This window comes from Petromyzon marinus, chromosome 34, assembly GCF_048934315.1.
Source record: "Petromyzon marinus isolate PM22_M1 ecotype Great Lakes invasive population chromosome 34, UKy_Petmar_22M1.pri1.0, whole genome shotgun sequence".
Classification (NCBI taxonomy): domain Eukaryota; kingdom Metazoa; phylum Chordata; class Hyperoartia; order Petromyzontiformes; family Petromyzontidae; genus Petromyzon; species Petromyzon marinus.
The window spans coordinates 8371508-8381142 of record NC_133700.1 but is presented as its reverse complement, the minus strand read 5'-3'; positions in this window follow the sequence as shown (position 1 = coordinate 8381142).

Sequence of the window (9635 nt, the reverse complement as noted above, 5' to 3'; positions counted from 1 at the left end):
GCCTGGCTTCCCGGCAGCTCCTCTCGGATGGGGGAAGGGGTGGGTAGAGCCGCTGCTACTGCTGTTGTGTGTGTGTGTGAGGGGGGGGGGGGGTAGAGCCGCTGCTACTGCTGTTGTGTGTGTGTGTGTGGGGGGGGAGTCCGTAACGGTGACACCGCTGAGGAGAGTGAATTTAGGTGAGCCATGCCCCAACCCGCTTGATGCCCCTATGAGACACTAAAGACTAATCTTACTTGCACACCCGTGCCTAACTTTTGTCTGGTGTCTCTTAATTCATCCATATCTTTACGTCCCTATCAGATGAAATTACGGAGCTCACTTGAGACCTGCACGTAACTTGTCTGTTTGGAGCGCCGCTCGCTCTCACGCTTGTGCTTGTGCCGACTTTCGATTCACGCACGTGCTGTTTATGAACGTTTAAACGCCTCGTTTGCTAGTTGTGCGATATTCCTTGAGAGGTGAGGGGGGGGGGTGTTGCTGTGCTCATTTCCCTGCGACGTTGAAGGTTTTTTTGTGTCTTTGTTTTTTTGTCTTTGTTTTTTGTTCTCGTTGTCGCTGTGCTCACGCAGCACCACGGATCTCCCTTGGAAAATTAGCCCGGGGCAAAGCGGCTAAACGGGGTCATCCGTGGAACCAAAACTCAAAGGGAGATTTAGTGATGCGAGGTCCACCTTGGTGCTCCCCCCCCTCCCGTAGCGCCGGTCCTGCATATGAGACACAGATGCCACACGGGCGACACATCATCATCATCATCGTGTTATTGGTCAGCATTGCTCCATCATTAAAACGAAACATGTATTTACCAGGCATAAGCCCACTGAGCTATTAACTCAGTTTTCACCGATGCACTTCGAGGACTCTGAGTCGCCATTGATTGCTCTTCCTCGATTCGACGCATTTCTCTGCGAGCCATTGGTGACCAGTGCTGTGGGACCATCAAGGGTCCCGCTACATTGGGATGTTTGTTTTTTTCTTTCTACGGCTTCTCTGGTTTTCTCCATTACAACCCCCCCCCCCCCCTAAATGTTCACAGATGGAATTGGCGTAAATAACATGACTACATACAGTGAGGGAAAAAAGTATTTGATCCCCTGCTGATTTTGTACGTTTGCCCACTGACAAATAAATGATCAGTCTATAATTTTAATGGTAGGTTTATTTGAACAGTGAGAGACAGAATAACAACAAAAAAATCCAGAAAAACACATGTCAAAAATGTAATAAATTGATTTGCATTTTAATGAGGGAAATAAGTATTTGACCCCTCTGCAAAACATGACTTAGTACTTGGTGGCAGAACCCTTGTTGGCAATCACAGAGGTCAGACGTTTCTTGTAGTTGGCCACCATGTTTGCACACATCTCAGGAGGGATTTTGTCCCACTCCTCTTTGCAGATCTTCTCCAAGTCATGAAGGTTTCGAGGCTGACGTTTGGCAACTCGAACCTTCAGCTCCCTCCACAGATTTTTTTTTAATGGGATTAAGGTCTGAAGACTGGCTAGGCCACTCCAGGACCTTAATGTGCTTCTTTTTGAGCCACTCCTTTGTTGCCTTGGCTGTGTGTTTTTGGTCATTGTCATGCTGGAATACCCATCCACGACCCATTTTTAATACCCTGGCTGAGGGAAGGAGGTTCTCACCCAAGATTTGACGGTACATGGCCCCGTCCATCGTCCCTTTGATGCGGTGAAGTTGTCCTGTCCCCTTAGCAGAAAAACACCCCCAAAGCATAATGTTTCCACCTCCATGTTTGACGGTGGGGATGGTGTTCTTGGGGTCATAGGCAGCATTCCTCCTCCTCCAAACACGGCGAGTTGAGTTGATGCCAAAGAGCTCCATTTTGGTCTCATCTGACCACAACACTTTCACCCAGTTGTCCTCTGAATCATTCAGATGTTCATTGGCAAACTTCAGACGGGCATGTATATGTGCTTTCTTGAGCAGGGGGACCTTGCGGGCGCTGCAGGATTTCAGTCCTTCACGGCGTAGAGTGTTACCAATTGTTTTCTTGGTGACTATGGTCCCAGCTACCTTGAGATCATTGACAAGATCCTCCCGTGTAGTTCTGGGCTGATTCCTCACCGTTCTCATTATCATTGCAACTCCACGAGGTGAGATCTTGCATGGAGCCCCAGGCCGAGGGAGATTGACAGTTCTTTTGTGTTTCTTCCATTTGCGAATAATCGCACCAACTGTTGTCACCTTCTCACCAAGCTGCTTGGCAATGGTCTTGTAGCCCATTCCAGCCTTGTGTAGGTCTACAATCTTGTCCCTGACATCCTTGGAGAGCTCTTTGGTCTTGGCCATGGTGGAGAGTTTGGAATCTGATTGATTGATTGCTTCTGTGGACAGGTGCCTTTTATACAGGTAACAAGCTGAGATTAGGAGCACTCCCTCTAAGAGTGTGCTCACAATCTCAGCTCGTTACCTGTATAAAAGACACCTGGGAGTCAGAAATCGTTCTGATTGAGAGGGGGTCAAATACTTATTTCCCTCATTAAAATGCAAATCAATTTCTAACATTTGTGACATGCGTTTTTCTGGATTTTGTTGTTGTTATTCTGTCTCTCACTGTTCAAATAAACCTACCATTAAAATTATAGACTGATAATTTCTTTGTCAGTGGGCAAACGTACAAAATCAGCAGGGGTTCAAATACTTTTTTCCCTCACTGTACATACAGCCTTTAGCTCTCTTGGGTCTAGACACTTGCGCGCGCACGCACACAGCGGCTGGCTCTTGCACATGAGCGGACAAAGCGCTATTTCATTGTTTTGCTTTGCACACACTGATGCACGGACACACACACTCACACACATACATACAACCTTTAACTTAAATGCTATTGGTAATTTGAACGTATTGTCATTTTAAAGTGCATACCGGTGCATCATTTAACCTGAACATGGTGGGGAGGGAAAGAACGAAAATGAAAAGCGTTGGCATGTTATGTAGGCGGATTTTCAGATTCATCCATGCGACAGCACATTTGACCCAGCGCGCTAATGTTTGTACGTCCCCAAATGTAAATTGTGCCACATTATGTATGGCCCTGTCTCCACCAAGGCCCTTTTCTCTATTCCTGGCTTTCTCTAGAGACAACCGCACACATACACACACACTGTCATATTTACACGCGTACATCCGTGTCCCTGCGTGCGTTCGTGTGTGTACTGTGGGTGGCGGTGGTGCAGTGGTTAGCGCGCTGCGCTACGAACCCGACGAACCGAGTGCGATTCCCGCTCGAAGCCAACATCGGGGACGAATATCTGAACCGGTTCTGGGCTTTCCTCAGGTCGACTCAGCCTTAAATGTGTACGTGGTGAAGTGTGTAAACATCATCATTGGGGAGACAAAGGCGGCTGGTCGTATTGCTGGCCACCCATCCCCTCGTGTGCTGTCAAGGCCTTAATAGGTGCTCGCTAACAGCACTTGCCCAAACTTTTTTTTTAAGGCTATAGGGATGTGTTTGTGTGCTATGCATTGTGTGTGGAAAGCAATGGCGCAGTGGTTGACGCAGCACACTACGGACCCGCTGACATGAGTTTGAATCCCAACCACGGCTAACGTCAGTGACGAGTGATATCTGAACCGGCCCTGGGCCTCACCTTCACAAATCAACACTGACCAGCGTGGTGAAGTATGGTCAAACAACTCCTGTGACCGACATGACATGGGGGATAGGTAACTTTGTCCAGCAGTAGATTGGCAAAGGGGTGTGGATTTATTTTAATAAAACCTATTGGAACTAGTTGAATAACATCATTTTTCGAGGCTAAATTGTTCTTCTGTAGCTTCCACAACGTCGCTGTTGTTTATTTACGACTTGTTTTAATGGCAGCATCTCGACGATAGATGTCTGTAATTGGATGGAATCTGTCACGTGAAAAAGAGCTTCAGAGCTCATCGGATTCCTCCAGTATAAATGCATATTCTGATGTACCCCATTTCACACTGAACTTCCCGATGTCAGCTGTCCGTGGATATAGGGTTGCCGCCTCTCCTGGTTTTCCCAGGATCGTCCTCTTTGTGAGGAGGTCGCTATCGCTCAGTTGTTGCCCTGGCTGCCCGGCGTTGTCTCTGGGGGCTTGTTGTTGTTGTTGTTGGTGGTGCGTGGTCAGGGTCGCGACCTTTTCCCCACTGTAGATCAAACGCAGACATATTTCTCAGTCAGCCGAGGTATATGAAAACTGTGTAGCATTCTGGAACACTAGAACAAAAAAAAGCAATTTTTATTTAACCAGGTAAGGCCTACTGAGCTATATCGCTCTCTTTCATAAGCAACTGACCACAAATGATAGATAAGCAAAGTGGTTTATCATCATCATCACGTGGGAATTTATAGCAGCCAAGTACTCTCAACGCATGTTTTGTAAATGCGGAGGGAAAAACCGGAGGAACCGGAAAAAAATCCACGTGACCATGGTGAGAGACACACAAATTCCAAATATACCAGGTGAGGTAGTTAACAACTCCCCAGGTACAAATCAATTTCCGCCACCCAAACACGTCAATTCCTGCTCAGTCTGGACCAAACTCGGACAGGTGGCAACCTTATTGTAATTGGATGGATTCTGTATATTATTTACACGTTAAACTCATTCACAGCATACAAAGTGACTTATTTTTTAACATATATAAAGGACGTGTAGATTTTCACCCTGGGTTTTTATGGGAGTACATTTTTATCATTATCCGTCCGATAAATTTTATCAGCTCAGTGACCTGAGTTCGAATCCCGACCACGGCTAACATCGGTGGCGAGTGATATCTCAATTGATTTTTAGCCCACCCCTCCTTCACCAATCTGCACTGGCCAGCCTTGTGAAGTATGGTTAAACATCTCTCATGTCCACTATGACATGGGGAGGACTTCATACATCAATGTATTGACAAAATATTATTATTTAATCATACAATTAGTATTATTCTTATTATAAGAGTCGAGTGACTTGTAGAAAGCCTGATGTTGCCAGCATTGTGTCGCGTGCAGTGTCATAGGCAACATAATTTCACGTATGAGGAGCATATTATAAAAGCAATGGAATTTACCGACAGTTCGTTTTTTCCCCCCTTCCATTTGAAATCTGGACACTTCATCATCACCATCAACCATTATCAATCCACTGCTGGATGAAGGCCTCCCTCGCCAAGACGTCGCCACCCGACGATCCTGCGATGCCAACGTTCCACCTATCCGCCGAGACGCGCACGCACGCACGCACACAGCAGCCGATTTCATCGCTCCATCTCCGCGGGTGGACGCTCCTCGGCTTCGCCACTCCGTGCCACTATCCTCGACCCTCGGGGGCCATCGTCGTCGGCACACCGAGCCGTGACGGCGTCCCGGCCTCTGGCGCGCCGCCGCGCACCTCCGGTTAGCGCGGCGGGCCACGTGCGGTGCCAAAGAAGTTCAACGCGCAGCACGTGCATCGCCTCGAATGACGGCAAGCAAACGGAGAGGCGCGCGACTCTGCCGCTGGAATGGTGACACCGCGGCGCGCTTCTCCGACGAGTGAAGCCGGTCGTTGTGGTGAAATTAAAACGGAATTAGGAGCAAGAGGAGGTTGGTGGAGGAGGTAGGTTTGGTGGTCGTGGTGGTGGTGGTGGTGTTGGTGGGGAAACCGGAGAGTGTGTGTAGCTCGCTGCAAATAAATGAGGGCAGCGGTGTAGTCCCCACAGAAATGAAGACGGATGTGCTGGGAGGGCCCCACTTCATCACGGCGCCGCGACTCCCTCCACCGCGGCCCCCGTCGCCACAAATGGCCTAATTTATCAGCCAATCGTTTGGGCTGACGATATTTTCTCGGTGGCTCGTTTTTATTATTTTTTTCGGTAATTTTTTTGTTCGTGCTTTAATTATTCCGGGGTTTTTCTCTCTCTCTCTCTCTTCCTATCTCTGTCTCTCTGCGTGTCTCTCTCTCCCTATCTCTCTCTGTGTCTATCTCTCCCTATCTCTGTCTTTCTGTGTGTCTCTCTCCCTATCTCTCTGTGTCTATCTCTCCCTATCTCTGTCTCTCTGTGTCTCTCTCTCCCTATCTCTCTTTGTGTCTATCTCTCCCTATCTCTGTCTCTCTGTGTGTCTCTCTCTCCCTATCTCTCTGTGTGTCTCTCTCTATCTCTGTCTCTCTGTGTCTCTCTCTCCCTATCTCTCTTTGTGTCTATCTCTCCCTATCTCTGTCTCTCTGTGTGTCTCTCTCCCTATCTCTATCTCTGTGTGTGTATCTCTCTCTATCTCTGTCTCTCTGTGTCTCTCTCTCCCTATCTCTCTTTGTGTCTATCTCTCCCTATCTCTGTCTCTCTGTGTGTCTCTCTCTCCCTATCGCTATCTCTCTGTGTGTCTCTATCTCTGTCTCTCTGTGTCTCTCTCCCTATCTCTCTCTGTGTCTCTCTCTCTGTCTCTCTGTGTGGCTCTCTCTCCCTATCTCTGTCTCTCTGTGTCTCTCTCTCCCTATCTCTTTCTGTGTCTATCTCTCCCTATCTCTGTCTCTCTGTGTTTCTCTATCTCTATCTCTCTGTGTGTCTCTCTCTATCTCTGTCTCTCTCCCTATCTCTGTCTCTCTGTGTCTCTCTCTCTCCTTATCTCTGTGTCTTTCTATCTCTGTCTCTATGTGTCTCTCTCCCCTATCTCTCTGCGTGTTTCTCTCGCTATCTCCTCTCTCTGTGTCTCTCTCCCTATCTCTCTGTGTGTCTCTCTCCCTATCTCTGTCTCTCTCCCTATCTTTGTCTCTCTGTGTCTCCCTATCTCTATCTCTCTGTGTGTCTCTCTATCTCTCTGTGTGTCTCTCTTCCTATCTCTCCGTGTCTCTCTCTCTCTCCCTATCTCTGTCTCTCTGTGTGTCTCTCTCCCTATCTATGTCTCTCTGTGTCTCTCTCTGCCTATCTCTCTGTGTGTTTCTCTCCCTATCTCTGTCTCTCTGTGTCTCTCTTTCCCTATCTCTCTGTGTCTCTCTCCCTATCTCACTCTGTGTGTCTCTCTCTCCCTATCTCTGTGTGTCTCTCTTACTATCTCTGTCTCTCTGTGTCTCTTTCTCCCTACCTCTATCTCTCTGTGTGTCTCTCTCCCTATCTCTGTCTCTCTGTGTCTCTCTCTCCCTATCTCTCTGTGTGTTTCTCTCCCTATCTCTGTCTCTTTGTGTCTCTCTTTCCCTATCTCTCTGTGTCTCTCTCCCTATCTCACTCTGTGTGTCTCTCTCTCCCTATCTCTGTGTCTCTTTCTCCCTACCTCTATCTCTCTGTGTGTCTCTCTCCCTATCTCTGTCTCTCTGTGTCTCTCTCCCTATCTCACTCTGTCTCTCTCTCCCTATCTCTGTGTCTCTCTCTCCCTACCTCTATCTCGCTGTCTCTCTCTCTCTCTCTTATCTCAGCGGCTGCTCGAATGAGCGTTTTGGACGGCGGTTGTCATTTCAGAAACAGATTTTTTTTCTCATAATCCGGCACGTTGCTATGGCAGTCGCTAGACGCTCCCCCACCCCCCGCCCCTTTCTCTCACCAACCCGCACTGGGCAGCGTGGTGAAGTATGGTCAAGCAACCCCCGTGACCGTCGCGTTGTGGGGAGGTCTTCATGCAGCAGTGGATTGACAAAAGGCCTGGAAATTAATATCTTAGCACGGATCACTAACAACAAAAGATAGCCACTGATTGCGTCTGAGTCTGAAAATGTCTCTTAAATGTAGGAGGGGGGGGGGGTGGAGAGGATTGTGGGGGGGGGGGGGGGGTGGAGAAGTGGTGCATTAATTACCGCACTGTTAGCCCGGTAACCTGGGTATGATTCCTGGCCACAGCTCACATCAGTGACGACTACACCTGAACCGGCCCTACATTCTCACTGAGGTCGACTCAAACCTTGAGTGGCTGGGGGTGTTGGCGTGTAAAATATCAGCACGATGGAGACACAGACGGCTTGTCAGCATTAGTAGACGTTTACCGACGGCGACGGCTATGGGAAGCTTGTCTTGGCATGCAAAATCCATCATTGGATCTCATGGTGAGCAGTGCAGTGTTGAAGAATGGCCCGTGGAAGTAGACATTGCAGAACTGTTCTCTGAGTTCCCTTCAGGTGGCCTCTCCATTCCACAGTAGGGGGCGCTGCACTTCTCTACACACGCTGCTGACAGAGGTGTGTCCGGCACAGAGCAGACAACCCAATATTTGTAATTCTCACCTGAATGTTAGCCAAATGAAGCAAATGCTCCAACTTAATATGATGGGTCACTATGAGTCTATGGATTTCTGTACGAGTCTATGGGCCTCTATGAGTCTATAGGTCTATGCGTGTATCTATTTGTTTCTGTGTGGGTCTGTGGATCTTTGTTATTAATTGGTGACGGAGCTGAGACCATCAGCTCACTGCACCTGAGAATCCGGTTTAATCGCAACTCGGTGTGAGTCTCTGGATCTCTATGTAGGTCTCTGGGTCTATATTTGAGTCTATGTTGACCGGGCTGAGACCATCAACTCACTGCACTTGAGAACCCGGTTTTTACTCACAAATTAGTCAACATGAGACTATAGATTTATATTCACATCTATGGATCTCTACGTGAGTCTATGGATCTCCATGTAGGCCTATGGGTCCCTATGAGAGTCGACGGTGATGACCGGGGCTTAAACCATCAACTCGCCGCACTTGAGAACCCCGTCTCATCACAGTCGGGCGGTGGCTAAAACCCCGATTCGAACTTTCACGATCTCAGCGGTGCCGGCTCGCCGTGGCTGACCTCCGAGCCACCTCCGTCTCACAAGGAAGGGCCGACGATCGATGGCGAAGTGTCATCAGCAGCAACACCCCGATTTAATAATGAAAAGTGTTTCATATTTATCAAGGGAGGGGGGGGGGGAAGACATTCATCCGCTGTTATTTTAAACAGTGATAGGCCAAGCCAAGAGGAACGTTCGGGACTTAATCCCTGCCATATGAGCGGTTGGGGCAATCATTCACCCCCCCCCCCCCAGCTTATTGCGATTCAAGGAAGGCGACCCCCCCGGGGCGAATAATATATAAAAATTGGACGTTTGCGGAGACGCATCGATTCGTCGATTAAAATCGAGCGCTTAGGCTCAAACGGAACACTGCACCCAGCCGCATCGTCCGCGCGAGGAGAGATTGTTTGGGTTTCCTTGCCGGGTGTTTTGCTCACGCTGGAGAGCCACGGTTGGATTATGAGATGTTAACTACCTCGCCTGGTAAACAGGAAGTCGTGGGTTCGATCCCGACCCTGACGCCTGTTGTATATTTGGAGCTTGCGTGTCTCTCTCTCTCTCTCCGTTGTGAGATGTTAACTACCTCGAATGGGATTCAGGAGGCCGTGGGTTCGATCCCGACCCTGACGCCTGTTGTATATTTGGAGCTTGCGTGTCTCTCTCTCTCTCTCCGTGGTCGCGTGGATATTTCTCCGGGTCCTCCGGGGGTTTTCCTCTCCACATTTAGAATCGAAATGCTGTCAGAGTATTTGGCTACTGCTATTAATTTCCACGTGACGATAAGCCACTTCGGTCACGCTCTCATTTGTGATCGCCAGGTCGCTTTTTTTTAAAAAAAAGCTTTACGGCTCAGTAGAATGAATGAATGAAAGAATGATAATAGCTTCACGTCTCTCCAATCGTTCTCTCACCTCGTGTTCGTGGTGGGGGA